The 14,208-nt window shown below is 49.1% G+C and overlaps 1 long non-coding RNA gene across 1 annotated transcript; it reads left to right on the top strand.

The window, feature by feature from the left end:
* Nucleotides 1-6,615: 6,615 nt before the first annotated feature.
* Nucleotides 6,616-9,737, top strand: LOC142931323 (uncharacterized). The gene is made up of 2 exons (XR_012947326.1): nucleotides 6,616-6,979; nucleotides 8,513-9,737. It is a non-coding gene; the product is annotated as an uncharacterized LOC142931323 (long non-coding RNA).
* Nucleotides 9,738-14,208: the final 4,471 nt, after the last annotated feature.

The raw sequence follows: 14,208 nt of genomic DNA, 5'->3' as shown, positions 1-14,208 counted from the left end.
TCAACAGCGGTGGTCATATGCGAGTCGCCGCTCGCCGCCCTCGAAATGAGGATTTTATACCACTGGCTCGGTATATAATTTCCTCTTGCTATCAGTTTCGACGGTGTACTTGCATTCAATTAACTAGCAAATTGCGTGTATGTCAGCACTGTACGGAACTCGAGCCTTCACTCGCCCGCATTCACAGACCCGCTCTGGTACCAGCGTGGTGAAGTATGGTCAATACAAGCGCCGCAATGCGCCGCGCCCTGGTACTGCAGTGGACGGACGTCACTTCTCTCGCACAGCGCTCCGGGTGTGGGGGAACGCCGTGGGTCTCGCCGCGTGCTGAGCGTGCCGCGTGCTGAGCGTGCGGCGTGTGCCGCGTGCTGAGCGTGTGCCGAGTGCTGAGCGTGTGCCGCGTGCTGAGCGTGCCACGCGCCGCACGCCGCACGCGGCACACGCTCAGCACGTGCTGCGTGCTGAGCGTGTGCCGCGTGCTGAGCGTGTGGCACGTGCTGAGCGTGCCGCGTGCTGAGCGTGCCGCGTGCGGTCGATGTCGACTCAAAAGGGTCGTGGTGGTGATGGTGGTGGTGGTTGTGTGCCCTGTGTAGAGTGACGATTCTGACATTTGGGACGACACAGCGCTCATCAAGGCGTATGACAAAGCCGTCACGTCCTTCAAGGTGAGTGTCTCCGACTCTGGCTGTGAGCTCAACCGGTCCTGGGCCTCCCCTAGGTTGACTCAGCCACAGATGAGGACCAGGCGCGGTGTGTAAACAGCGCCACTGTGGAGACAAAGGCGGCCGGGCGTGGTGCTGGCCACCCACCCCCTCGTGTGCTATGCCGGCCTTCATAGGTGCTCGCTAACAGCACTTGCCCCAACAGTCTGTTAAGGCTATAAGGGGGGGTCTTTGTCTTTGTATCGCTTGTCTGTGTGTACTTGTGCACTTCGTATCTCTGTGTGCGTGTACATGGTTATATTTACACCTTGAGACACAACACACCTGTTGCAAGGGATACCCGGGAAAGCCCGACAATATAACACACTTCGTGTGTCACGTGCACCACCAGTGGTTACAAAACTTATTTCTTCACGGCTACATTTTTGTTCTCCTTCCCCCACACCTCCGATTAGCATCATTGGCTACGTACGATGCGAAAGAAATTCAACATGCGCACACCTTCGAGTACTGTGTTATCATTCGATGGTAAGCGCCTTGCTCAAGTTCATTTGACTGTTTTTGTCTAAACGAACTTCGTCACCAGGCGGCGGAGAACGTGCACAGTGATACGTGCGCAGGTTGGAAACATGTCAGCCACAAATATGAATGGGGAAAATGGGCACACAGTGGTTTGACAGCATTGTTGCTAACTCAATAAGGCTGCATTATGCCTAGACTAGTTATAATAAATGGCACTCGACACTGTGCCATAGCAAAGTGACGTAGGATTTCTAAGAGCGTGCTTTTTTGAGTCGATGAGCCATTTTAAATGTCATGTGAATGCGTACATTCATACGAGCGGGAATTGCTTCTAAATCCTCAAAATTATCCCAGAAAGTCACTCAAATTTGGTCGCTTGGTAAACCCCCAAAAATGCCTCTAAATCGAGCAACAAAATTGCTGAGTTGGCAACACTCTACGAGCCGTTCAAAAGTAGTACGTGTATGTACAGAAGCAGATCGAGACACCCGGTCTTACACGTCTTAGAGCAGGGGTGGGTTACCTACGGCCCGTGACTACGTCAGTGTATATGGCCGTGGCCACACGAAACCAAACCAACCTCAACTAACCGACCGTGTTCTTTCAGACAGCGCTCAAAAATGGCACCGCCATTTGCGAGAGCCCCAAGACCTACGAGGAGACAAAGTCCGTGAACAAGCGGGCGAAGACACGGAGACGGCACAAGAGGAGCAGCGTGTCGCCCTCCGACAAGGTAAATATCCTGAAGTAGAAGATTAGTGGTGCTCTGGATGTGGCTGTCACGTTTATTTGCAAATGTGATTTATTGCTTTGACCATTACCTGCGTGATGTTAATAGTTGTCCGATTTGTCGTGTCTGCTGTCCAACCTATATTGGTCTTTCACCAATATTCTTCACAGGCCAACGCTTCTGGTGTTTGGCATTGTAGTGTTGCAGGGTAATCTCAGGGAGAAGGTCCATGAGGTTTGCTTCTCCTGACAAGCAACTTATTTCATGAGACCTCCTTTGCCAGTATTAAATTATGATAATAGGGTTTTCCCCTTTCTGTTTTATTGCCAGAAAGGGGAAAGCCATATTATCATAATCAACTTCTTCTTTTGCGTAGTGTTGTATATGTGGGTGTGTGAAAATTGATGAAAAATAATTAAAATTAAATGAAAGTCGAAATTTGCATAATTAATCCGAAATTATGCTAATTCGTGTAATTATGCATGTAACTATGCTAATTAGAGAGGTAATCGTATTAATTTATACGAGTGGGTGTGGTTGTGTTAATGATAGCCTTTATGATAATCAGGCCCCGCCTCGTTGACGAGGTGGGGTTATCAATCAGGATAACGTAATCAATCGTGTGCAGTTACGCTAGTGTCAATTCGGCCTCGTTGTCTAACTTCGTATTATTGATCAGCATAATACAATGATTCTCGCTTTAACACTCCCCGAGTGTTCATATTTTAGGTCCCATGTTCATATCGTTCGCTTTAGTTTAATGAGTGTGGATTGGTGTGTTTATAGTTTAGGTTCCCGAGTTCATATCATATTTTAGGTCCCATGTTCATATCATTCGCTTTAGTTTAATGAGTGTGGATTGGTGTGTTTATAATTTAGGTTCCCGAGTTCATATCTCATCGCAGGATACAGGTTTTATGCAAAAATTTCAGGAAAGAATCACACGACCACTTCTGTATTAATCAATTTATTTTCTAATTAAACCTTAACTATAATATGTATGTGAACTCTCAATCTTGGAACTTCAACACGATATCCACACGGTTTCAAGACAGTATCATCAACGACTTTACGATTTCACTTTGATAACACATGGACCCCGCATAAAGCGATTGCTGTTAGTGAGAGAGAGAGTCAGGACATGCAAATGCTATGCTACACAAAAGCTTATACATTATAATATGAACGATCATTATGCTTGAAATGGTCAGCACATGATCACAGGCGATTGATTAACATGCAACGGTATTCATATAAAAAGACAATCAAACAGTTATTATTTCCAAAGGCATAAATGTAACAACAGATCCACCGGACAGACTATAAGATTACCGAAATGGCTTAGTGTGAGGGTATGCGGCGGAACGTGTTATCTCACGGGAGATTAATTAATTAATTCGTGAATAAGATTGTATGATCAGAAAATCGGTTTAGCACGATTCCTCCCCAGGAGCGTAGCTCTGTGGCGAAGGTGCCAAGGGTTAATTCGTATTGATGGATCGGTTGGTAACTTATGCGATTAGAAGTACAGTCCAAAACAAAATATTAAAGAGGGAAATTATGAATATACTTATAAATGACGGACTGTTATCACACGATCGATGCTTCCACAGCCAGATGGTTCACGGACTTGAGTGTTCGCTTCTGGTTAAGGACCTGTGTATGTTTGAGTGATATGAATTGTTTTGAATAGTCAGTGTTTGGAATTAATTATTTTTTTGTTGCCATACGCTGAAGTTGGCATCGCTTGTAGGAGAAGTAGCCTCGCTCCCTTTAGAGCGGTGAGGTGTGTGGGAGTGCATCATACGTATCGCCGCCCTCCTCCACGCAGCAGCCAGCCTCTGTCCACGGGGGAGAGTTGCTTGATCGCTCTCAGTTCTGCTCAGTGGACACCTCTCTCCACTGCTGGATGAGCTGCGCGATCACGCTCGTGCTGGTTCGCTGACAGCAGTTTCTCTCCGCTGTTGGATGAGCTGCATCGGCACGCTCCCTCTCTCTGGGTGGAGAACTCGAACGTGCTCGTTGCTGGTTTGCTGAAAGCAGGTTTTTCTCCACTGCTGGATGACTCAAGTCGCACGTGCTCTTGCTCTGGTTTGCAGAAGCTCTTGCTTGGTGCGTCGGTCGCTCTGCAGCTGGACTCAATGTAGAATAATCTTTCAGCAATACTCTGTCTTTCAGCTCTTGGAAATCACACTAGGGGACGCCTCACTACCCTGCGAGTCTTGCCAACGTCAGTGGGTAGCGACGGGGCCACTTTGGCTTCTGCTCGCCGCCCCCTGCTCTGCAGCTCGCCGGCTGGCGACCTGTTGCTCTCGTTCCCGATTGGACTGCTCCTGAGCTGACCCACTGGTCGAACTCTCTCCCGTGTCGAACCGCCCCGAGTTCCGACCCCCCTGGTCGAACTCCCCGAGTTCCGACCTCCGAGTCAAACTGTCTCCCGAGAGTCGACCCACTGGTCGAACTCTGGTGAGCCGACCCCCTCCGGTCGAACTGTTCCGAGTTGCTCCTCCGAGTCAAACTGTCTCCCGAGAGTCGACCCCCCGGTCGAACCCTGGTGAGCCGACCCCCCCCCCCCCCGGTCGAACTGAGGTTTCAATGCTCAGGATCCTCTTTTTATGCCCAAAAATCCCTTCACTTGGATCCTGCCCACAAGGCGGGGTTTCTTTCGATTTTTGCTGTGTCAGGATTTGTCCGTATGTATCTGTGTCCGTACGTGTGTCAGTGTGTGTCCTTGTGCATCACCCACGGTATATTCCGTTGTCATACTCCTACCATAAAACCCACAAGTAAAACAATCAAATGTTATAAATTTTTTCGAAGGCGCCTCTCTGTCTGGGTGCACAACCTGGAGGGAGGGGCGATATTCCCTCCGACTTTCACCGACGCACAAAGAAATGGTTAAACAGTTTTAAGTTAACATTTCATTTCATCAGAGTTCCACAGTTATGATTCTGTATCAATCCAAGGTCTGAGTCAGCTTCTCGTTGTGGTGTTTGACTCGTGTTTCCCCAAGCGTATACACACTCCTACCCCTCGCTGCAGGGATACAAAGACGGCCGGGATTTCCCTTTCTCTCCGACCCTGGGTTTAACATCGCCCTTTGCTTACGTTGCAGTTTTGCTGTGCCCTTGCATTTCTTTTCCTCTCTACTCTTACTTTAACCCTGCTTATTATTTGCGTATGGGTGGAGGCTAGAGCATTTATGTTGACTTAGGAAAACCTGATTGTTATAGGTTTCGGGTCAAGTCGTATAGAAATTATTAAAATATGGAAATACATTTCATATTAAATTAATAGACGGGTGATGGTTACATTGACGTAGCTTGTGGCAGGGTTCAATTGAAGTGGGTGTGAAGATCAATAACTTTAGCCTACCCTGTCGTTAAATTCCGACTTTAAGTTACTTTGATAGTAATGCAGAACCAATTAGCTTTTTTGACTTAACTAGATCTAGGCTAACGCAACCTCCCAGTGACCCTGGCTTTGTGTTTACGTCAGCCCCTTGCAATCCGCTGCGCTCTGCTCTCTATCTGCTCCCTCTGACCCTGGGAGGGCTCTGAACGTCAAAATCGTGTTAGTGGGTCAAGGTAAATATGACCTCCACATGCCATGCTGAGGCCTGGTTTGGTGTTTTTATTCATTATTAAAATTAAAAGAAACAATAGAAATATGTATCTATATGTATTGAAAAATTACTTGTTAATATTAAGATGGAAAGGGGGGCATATACAACAGTAGAAACCCCCCATGATTTCGTGAGAGAGTTGCTTCTGCCGAAATCCACTCTCAGTCTGTTTAGGCTCCACCGTGTGAGCCATTTGGAGCTGTAGCCAGATGCGAGCTCAGTGTTAATGTGCCATTTTATTGAGAGACTGCTACTGTGTGGTGTTATCTCGGTGTGGTCTGGGACTGTTTTGTTGTTTTTTGCTGCCTTGCCCAAGCTTGATAATAAATTCTTTTTTTATATTTAGTGACTTGCTAACCATTTTCTTTATTTTTCACTCCTATCATTTCATTTGTATTTTTTGCTGTTGTACCTTGCTGACCTCCCCATTCTGGACCATCTGTGAAAATGAGCTTCATAGCTCATCGAATTCCTCCAGTCTAAATAAAGATTCTCATGTATGTATGTTGAACTGCTTTCGCACCATATTCTTGGTTCTTTCGGTAAAGTCACGTAGAAGGGAAATAATAAAATAATAAAAATAAAACACTCAAATTCTCACGACGTTTCGCACCGTACATAGCCAACCGCGCTAGTCAGAGGTGCGGGGGAAGTACAAGAAACTGAACACAAAAAGCACTTCTAAAGAAATTAGTTTTCAGTCTAGATGTAAAAGTGCGTAGCTCCAGTGGCTTCCTAATATCGGAAAGGAAGAGCGTTCCAGATGGCCGCAGAAGCGCATCTGAAAGTGCACAGTGAAAAATCGAGCCAAAAGTTTGATGGTTAGCCAAACGGTCCCTGTGAGTGTTCCCTGCTGCAACGACACTGAGAACAAGGAACACAAATCGTACGTAAGCATACACAGTCCTGCGGATGGCAATTTTCCTCAGCTAAATGCCGATGTCGAGGTCTTCCAGCCACGGGAGCTCTTGAGGAGAGAGTTAATGTAGTTTTGCTTTTCTTCCGTTGGTGGAGTGCAGACTACAGCGGTTTACTTTGTGGAGACTTGAGGCAGCCAGGCGTGGTGCTGGCTGCATCGCCGCCTTGTTGCGCCTTGCCGTCCTTCGTAGGTGTGCCAACGGCGCTTGCTCCAGTGGCACGCGTCGGCTAGACGGGGTCAATCGTTGCCCGTCTCTGTGCCAACCTCTCGCGTGCCATTGGAGGCTGGGCGACCTGTGCCAGGCTGCCTGGTCCGAGGATGGCGTGATCTACGACGCCACGATCAAGTCGGTGGACGCCAGCCCCGGCACGTGAGTCGTGGTCTTCACGGGCTACGGCAACGAGGATGAGCTGAAGCTCGCCGATCTTCTGCCGCCAGCGGCGGAGTCTGCCGCCGGCGCCGGCGGGGAGAGCGACGCGGCCGCGAGCTTCGACGCCGACGCGGCGTCCCAGGCCGGCAAGGTGAGCCGGGGCGGCGGGGCTGTGATGGATTCGGATGAATGGATTCGTTGAGAGTTGAGCTGCCTTTCCTGCTCAAAACATTCAATGGGGCAAATGTTCATTTGCTCTGAGCCAGTGGTGCAAAAACCCGACCCCCCCCCCTCCCCCAAAGGCTTAAACTTGTAACTTTTCAAGACCGGTCCTGGGACCACATTGACCATCTTGCACAAACCAAAATGGCAATGTATGGTCAAACAACTCCCCCCCATGACCCAATACGGCATGGTGAGACCTTCATCTGTCAAGAGGGTTTCATGAAGGGCTGTAAATTATAGCATAAATCATTCATTGCGGTGGAAAGGAAGTTTTTGATACATTTGTGAAGAAAAGCAGCCTAACCCCTAAACGTTGGCAGCTACGTGGCTCTCGCCAGGACGTGGACCCAGCCCGATGTTTTATTTGGCCGTGTTACCGAGGGTGGAGGTGAGGAGGTGCCCTTCTGTTGGAGCGTAACAATACGAGTAGGTTGATTGGCAAGACGAAGATTTTTTTCTGCGTGGGGAATTAAAGCTGTGGAGCGTCGTTGAACCAAATGCGTTGCATTTGAAGATAAGTAAAACATGAAGAAAACCCGTTTCTTGAAGGCAATTTTGATCGATTTTTAAGTCAGATGAAAAACTCGTCTGCCACATTATTTAGAATTCTAGAAGATCTTTGTCTTTTATGTGTGCCAATGGAAGTACAGTGGTGGTGCGGTTGAGTGCACTACGCCCCGAACCCGGCGACTTGAGTTCGACCAATAACAGTGGCTAATATTTAATCTTTTCCTGTGCCTCCCCTAGGTTGTCTCAGCCTTAAATAGTCACCTGGTGCTGTGTGTAAATATCCACATTTGAGGAAACAAGGGCAGCCAAGCATTGTGCTGGCCAACCATCTCCATCGCATGCCGTGCCGGCATTAATAGATGCTCTCAAACAGCATTTGCCCCAACAGTCTGTTAAAGGCTATGCGGGGGATCTCTGTCATTGTGGAAGTACATGCTGTGCCAACAATGCAGTGCGTCGTTTCAAGGCCCATATGTAATGTTATGTAAATACAGATATTACCTCTTTAGAACGAACCACTAGCGAACCTGGAATGAAAACTTAAACTGGACCTTGAGGAAACACGTGACAGCGTCAATGTGTCGCTGTGTATATCTAATGGTTTATTTGAACAGGCATCCTAAACAAATACTAAATTAAAACATAACGTACAGGCAGGTACATGTGTACATTATTCATAGAATACAAAAGAAAAACCCATCAATGATTGGATGTTTGGCAGCGAGAACGATCGTTATATATGTAGGGTGGCTAAGGTAACCCGGACGCTGTGTGGAAGTATGCGAATCGACACGAGAATTAACGCCACTGCAGCTATGCTCGTAATAAATGGGGTGTCGTTATGAGCACGGTCCGTTATACGAGGTCAAGCCGTAGTCATTTAAGGAATGCAGAATCGCGCGAAAGCGTCTCTCCGATGTGCGTTCCCGTGTGTGCGCCGACGCCGCAGGAGAGTGCCCCCTCCGCCGACGACTACGACATGCCAGGCAGATCCAAGGGTGGGCACGGAGCACGGAAGAAGGGTCACAAGCAGAAGCAGAGCGTCCCACCGTGGGCCTACCCGTCGCCACCCTTGTCCCATCCTCCCCCCTTCCCTGGCTTTCCACCTTACGTGAGCACATTCGCCTGGTGGGACACTTGAGCGTTGCCGTGTGTGTCATACGAATGAGCGAGTGTTGTTAGGCGAGGAATTAAAAGCGATTGTTGCATACCGACTAGAGCGGTTAATCGATCGGCAGGTCGCACATCTTGGGGGAAAGCGTGTGAAAGAGTAGGCCAAATACCCCCTAAAGCGGCTCTCAGTGTTACCACGTGATACATTACTCACAATACCCCCACAGTGTTACCACGTAATACATTACTCACAATACCACGTGACTAGACTCAAGGTAACGAAAACAAATCGGATTAATTTATTTTCACGTAACTTTATTTTGAGTTGTATTCCCCATACAGTATATTTTTTACAGTGTTACAGGCAAATGTACAATTATTGTTATTTTTATGCCTAACAATGCTTCCCTTTTTTGTTTAACCATAACACATTTTATAACACTTACAGGTATGTGCATATAAATACAGTAAATTATCTCGTCCCGACTTACGAACCATTCTACTTATGAAGGGTCTTCAGGAACAGAACCCATTAGTAAGTCAGCCACTTGTGTGTGTGTCCATGTGTGTGTCCATGTGTGTGTGAGCGATAGTGTAGCTGTTAGCACGCTGCGCTATGATCCTGGCGACCCGGGTTCAATTCCCGCTCGCGGCCAACAGTGACGATTATCTGAGCCGGTCCCGGGCCTCCCCTAGGTCGACTCACCCTCAAATGAGTACCTGGTGCGGTGTAAACATCGCTACTGGGGAGACAAAGGCAGTCGGGCGTGGTGCTGGCCACCCACCCACTCGTGTACCATTTCGGCCTTCATAGGTGCTCGCTAACAGCACTTGCCCCTACAGTCTGTTAAGGCAAAACGGGGGATCTTTGTCTTTGTGTGAGGAGCGGTCGTGTAGGTTATACGTCCTTGCTAACAGCCCTTGTCCAAACAGTCTGTGAAGGCTATGCGGGGGTTCTTTGTCTTTTGCCTTTGTGTGTGATGTTTTAATTCGGGCTTTTTAACTTTTAAAATGAAAGAGTTGAATGAAAGAGGTTTCTGAGCCATAAAAATGAAAGTTTATTCGTCTTGGCAATGGCATTAGTGTCGGCGGTGTTGGCGTCGTGGTGATGGCGTTGTTGGTGTTGGCGTTCGCGGCGTTGGGAGTGTCCGTGACATTGGTGGAGGTGCTGACGTTGACGGCTGCGGCGCGAATCAGCTTCTCGTTCTCGTGACGCAGCCGTTGATTCTCTTTCTCTACGAGCCGGCTCTCCTCATGCAGCATCTGTGGATGCAGCACCATCGCCCTCTCCTGAAGCAGCATCTCTCGACGCAACGCCTCATTGTCCTTACGCGTCGCCGCCTCCCTCACCCTCAGGGTGGCGTTGTCGTCTTCCACCGTGCTTGTTCTTTGATGCAGCTTCACGTTGTCCTCGCACAGCATGGCGCTGTAACGCTCGGCGTCGGATAGGTTACAGCTCCAACGACGCCACAGGAATATCTGGATCACAGCCATCATCACTATCGCAATGCCCATCAGCCGTGACACAACGCATGGCAGCGGGTCTATGTAGGGCTTTGTGCACAATGGAGTCGGGGTCGGGTAGTTGGCACTGTCTCCTTTATAATCGACCAATCCGGTAATGTGAATCAAGGTCAATATGACGAACGCCTTGTCTCCATGCAGGAGCAACATCTTGCCACAGAAGCCAAGTTCGAGTGTGAGCATCGCGTGTGAGCGTCACGTGTATTTATCCTGTGACGAATGTGACGTCATCGCCGGATGTGACGCGGTTAGAATCCGACACCGGCCGGGCACGTCAGCTGACCCCCCCAACCCCCCAAAAACATGGGGTCTGTGATGTCACAGACCGAGGTGCGCCCTATTTATTTATTTTAACTCGCGCGGTTTTTCGTGCAGCGCCCCTAGCGGTAGCGGGGAGGATAACGGTGGGGGGTGGGGGGACGGTAGGGGGGTCGGGAGCGCTGCCGCGGTGTACGCGTTGCTGTCGGCCATCTTACACAGGGAAAAGTTTCGCTTTTGCCAATCCCTGTGTCCCCTCACGGCGTGGGGGGGACGGAGAGGTGAAGGGGGGGCGCGCGTGTTGATGACGTCATCGCCGGCGACGCTTCCCTCACGTAAGATGGCCGCTGGTGACAATCGTTTGCGATTTTGAAGTTGCAGGTCAGTTTTTTCTCGTCGCATTCCAGCGCCTTTCTCTTCTCTCTGAGGCAGCAAGACACGCGGGCTTCCACTGCCAATAGCCACCAGTGACAACCAACTCACGTGTCTCCTTGTTGTTGCAGTATTAATTACGTAAGGGATCGACAGCCTTGGCTTCTTCACCACCATCAACCGAGAGTGGTCTCTGGGAGTCGAGTTTCTTCTGGTAGAGGGCACAGCTCCAGATTAGTTCGAGTGTAAAATAAAAGTTGCCTACAACGAGCTGGCTAAGTGCGTGAGGGAGGATGCACGGACTGGAGAAAACAACTGGGAATATGCATAACTTGTGCGGGTTTCACGACGCATTGATATTTACGCGACCCAAAACAAAATCTTTATTTTAAGCTTTCGTGACTGCAGTGATTCATATTCTTGGTTCTTTTGATAAAGTCACGTTGAAGGGAAACAATAAAACAATAAAATATATATAAAACAATAAAATTCTCACGACGTTTCGACTGCAACACAAGCAGTCATCATCAGGTGTGAAAACCAACGGCAAAAAAACATTTTTTCAAATGTTTCTTGCCGTTTGTGTTGCAGTCGAAACGTCGTGAGAATTTTATTTTACATATATTTTATTATTGTTTCCCTTCAACGTGACTTTATCGTAAGAGCTAAGAATATGAATTACTGCAGTCACCAAAGCTTTAAATCAAAATTATTTTAATTAACAATTAATTTCTCCTACACAACCAAGCCAGCATCAGGACTCAAGGTAACGAAAACAAAACGAATTTCTTTTTGTTACTTTATTTTAAGTTGTATTTACCATACAGTACATTTTTTAGAGTGTTACATGCAAATATACAATAATTCTTATTTATAAGCTTAACAGTGCTTCCCTTTTTTTGTTTAACCATAACACATTTTATGACACCGACGGATATGTGCATTTAAATACAGTACATTATTACTTCCCGACTGACCAACCATGCGGCTTACGAAGGGTCCTCAGGAACAGAACCCATTAGTAAGTCAGGCACGTGCGTGTGTGTGCGTCCATGTGTGTGTGAGGAGTGGTCGTGTACGTCATACGTCCTTGCTAACATCCATTATCCAAACAGTCTGTTAAGGCTATACGGGGGTCCTTTGTCTTTATGTGGGTGATGTTTTTATTTGGGCTCTTAAACGTGTCAAATTGAAGCATTTACGAAAGAAGTTTCTGAGACATCGAAATTTAAGCTTCTTGGTCTTGTTGGTGACGTTGGCGGTGGGGGTGTCAGTGGCGGCGATGGAGGCGGTAGCGTCATCAGCGTCGGCGTTCGAGGCGGTGGGAGCGTCTGAGGCATTGGTGGACGATGTGGTGTTGGCCGTGGCAGCAAAGGAGGTCTCCTCGTTAGTCGTGATAGCGGCGGTGTTGGCGTCATCGGCGTCGGCGTTCGCGGCGGTGGGAGCGTCCGCGGCATTGGCGGTGACGTTGGCCGTGGCGGCGTGGGCGGCTGCGGCACGAATCAGCTTCTCGTTCTCGTGACGCAGCCGTTGATTCTCCTTCTTTACGAGCCAGTTCTTTTCACGCAGCATCTGTGGATTCAGCACCATTGCGTTCTCCCGAAGCAGTATCTCTAGACGCAACGCCTCATTGTCTTTACGCGTCTCCGCCTCCCTGAACCTGTGGAATGCGTTGTCGTCTTCCACCGTGCTTCTTCTTTGACACAGCTTCATGTTTTCCTCGCACAGCATGGCGCTGTAACGCTCGGTGTTGGATAGGTTACAGCTCCAACGTCGCCACAGGAATATCTCGATCACAGCCATCATCACTATCGCAACGGCCATGAGCTGCTGTGACACAACGCATGGCAAGGGGTCTATGTTGGGCTGTGTGACCAATGGAGTCGGGGTCGGGTAGTTGGCACTGTCTCCTTTATAACCAACCAATCCGGTAATGTGAATCAAGGTCAACATGACAAACGCCTTGACCCCATACAGCAGCACCATCTTGACCACGCGTGTTGCCAGTGAGGAGCCAGTTGGAGTTGTGAGCGTCACGTGCGAGCGTCACGTGTATTTAGCCTGTGACGATTGCGACGTCATCGCCGGATGTGATGCGCAGGATGTGACGCTTAGAAATTCGATACCTGCCAGTGACGTCAACTGACACCGCCCCCAACAATTATGTTTGTTACGTCACAGACCGAGGTTGCGCCCTAATTATAAAACATTTTTATCACGCGGCGTCTCGCGCAGCGCCTATAGCGGTAGCGGGCGAGGATAATGGCGGGGGGGGGGAGACGGGGAGGAGGGGGCGGGGTCCGTAGCGCTGCCGCGGTGTACGCGTTCCTGTCGGCCATCTTACACAGGGAAGAGTTTCCCGCTTTGGCCCAATCCCCGTGTCCCGTTTCTTCGTGGGGGTGGGGAGTGGGGAGGTGAAGTGGTGACGTGTTGATGACGCCCATCGCCGGCTTTGCCATTCACAGCAGCGGGCGACGCTTCCCTTGCGTAAGATGGCCGCCGGCGGCGAGTCGCAGGTTTGCGGTGGCGGCGTTCAGGGCGCACATGAGGCGCGCGCTCCCTTCACTCGGAGGCAGCGAGAGAGGTGGCCTTCGATAAGCTCCGATAAACAACACCCAGCTAAAGCAGCGTGTCTCCTTGCTGCTGCTGTGTTCGTTGCGTAAGGGAACCGGCCGGCTTGGCTTCACCACCACCGCCAACAACAACAACCACCACCACCACCTTCAGTCGCGCGCTTCTCCTGCGAGGTTTCAAAGCTCCTGGGGGGCCTCTTTGCGGGCTCGCTCGCTCGCTCGCGCCATCGTCCATGGCCGTGTCGCGGGGAGACGTCGTCTACCAGAAGGGGCAGGTGATGGACTAGTCGCGCCCGCTCCTCCTCCTCTCCCATACCCCCTCCTCTTTGTGCTCCACGCGTCCACTGCTGGACGAGGGCCTCTGCACACCCCGTGGGGTTTATTAACTTGACCATACTTCACCTCGCCTGCTCAGTGCGGGTTGGTGAGAGTGGGGGGTAGCGTTAGTAGAGTCGTGGCTGTCGGATGCACTTCTTCTGTATGCTGTGCACCGCGAAGCAGAATGAACACGTTGTTATTGACGTTATGCTATTGACGTTATGTTGTTGACGTTATGTTATTGACGTTATGTTGTGTTATTGACGTTATGTTGTTGTGTTATTGACGTTATGTTGTTGACGTTATGTTGTTGACATGCTATTGACGTTATGTTGTTGTGTTATTGACGTTGTTGTTGTGTTATTGACGTTATGTTGTTGACGTTATGTTATTGACGTTATGTTATTGACGTTATGTTATTGACGTTATGTTGTTGTGTTATTGACGTTATGTTGTTGACGTTATGTTATTGACGTTATGTTGTGTT

This window comes from Petromyzon marinus, chromosome 52 (assembly GCF_048934315.1).
Source record: "Petromyzon marinus isolate PM22_M1 ecotype Great Lakes invasive population chromosome 52, UKy_Petmar_22M1.pri1.0, whole genome shotgun sequence".
Taxonomy (NCBI): domain Eukaryota; kingdom Metazoa; phylum Chordata; class Hyperoartia; order Petromyzontiformes; family Petromyzontidae; genus Petromyzon; species Petromyzon marinus.
The sequence above is the reverse complement of the archived record's forward strand: the minus strand, read 5'-3'. Positions and strand labels throughout refer to the sequence as shown.